The sequence below is a fragment of the Nematolebias whitei genome, chromosome 17 (genome assembly GCF_014905685.2).
Source record: "Nematolebias whitei isolate Nwh7 chromosome 17, NemWhi1, whole genome shotgun sequence".
In the NCBI taxonomy this organism is placed as follows: domain Eukaryota; kingdom Metazoa; phylum Chordata; class Actinopteri; order Cyprinodontiformes; family Rivulidae; genus Nematolebias; species Nematolebias whitei.
The window spans coordinates 8055181-8056486 of record NC_056514.1 but is presented as its reverse complement, the minus strand read 5'-3'; the positions used below and the strand labels follow the sequence as shown (position 1 = coordinate 8056486).

The 1306-nt window shown below is 47.9% G+C and overlaps 1 protein-coding gene across 1 annotated transcript in view; it reads right to left on the bottom strand.

Annotated features, from left to right (window-relative positions):
- The window catches only part of bms1 (BMS1 ribosome biogenesis factor), a 54469-nt gene that overhangs the window by 33447 nt on the left and 19716 nt on the right, over positions 1-1306 (bottom strand). The window lies entirely within an intron of this gene.

Below are 1306 nucleotides of genomic sequence, written 5' to 3'. Positions count from 1 at the left end.
TACAGCTCATGAAAACCCAAAATGCCTGTCCCAAAAAATTAGCATATTTCATCCCACCAATGAAAGACAAGTGTTTTTAATACAAAAAACACCAACCTTCAAATAAGCATGTTCAGTTATGCACTCAATACTTGGTCGGGAATCCTTTTGCATGAATGACTGCTTCAATGCGGCGTGGCATGGAGGCAATCAGCCTGTGGCACTGCTGAGGTGTTATGGAGGCCCAGGATGCTTCGATAGCGGCCTTAAGCTCATCCAGAGTGTTGGGTCTTGCGTCTCTCAACTTTCTCTTCACAATATCCCACAGGTTCTCTATGGGGTTCAGGTCAGGAGAGTTGGCAGGCCAATTGAGCACAGTAATACCATGGTCAGTAAACCATTTACCAGTGGTTTTGGCACTGTGAGCAGGTGCCAGGTCGTGCTGAAAAATGAAATTTTCATCTCCATAAAGCTTTTCAGCAGATGGAAGCATGAAGAGCTCCAGAATCTCCTGATAGCTAGCTGCATTGACCCTGCCCTTGATAAAACACAGTGGACCAACACCAGCAGCTGACATGGCACCCCAGACCATCACTGACTGTGGGTGCTTCACACTGGACTTCTGGCATTTGGGCATTTCCTTCTCCCCAGTCTTCCTCCAGACTCTGGCACCTTGATTTCCGAATGACATGCAAAATTTGCTTTCATCCGAAAAAAGTACTTTGGACCACTGAGCAACAGTCCAGTGCTGCTTCTCTGTAGCCCAGGTCAGGTGCTTCTGCCGCTGTTTCTGGTTCAAAAGTGGCTTGACCTGGGGAATGCGGCACCTGTAGCCCATTTCCTGCACACGCCTGTGCACGGTGGCTCTGGATGTTTCTACTCCAGACTCAGTCCACTGCTTCCGCAGGTCCCCCCAAGGTCTGGAATCGGCCCTTCTCCACAATCCTCCTAAGGGTCCGGTCACCTCTTCTCGTTGTGCAGCGTTTTCTGCCATGCTTTTTCCTTCCCACAGACTTCCCACTGAGGTGCCTTGATACAGCACTCTGGGAACAGCCTATTCGTTCAGCAATTTCTTTCTGTGTCTTACCCTCTTGCTTGAGGGTGTCAATGATGGCCTTCTGGACAGCAGTCAGGTCGGCAGTCTTACCCATGATTGCGGTTTTGAGTATTGAACAAGTCTGGGAGTTTTTAAAAGCCTCAGGAATCTTTTGCCGGTGTTTAGAGTTACGTCGTTGATTCAGATGGTTAGGTTAATAGCTTGTTTAGAGAACCTTTTCATGATATGCTAATTTTTTGGGACAGGCATTTTGGGTTTTCATGAGCTGTA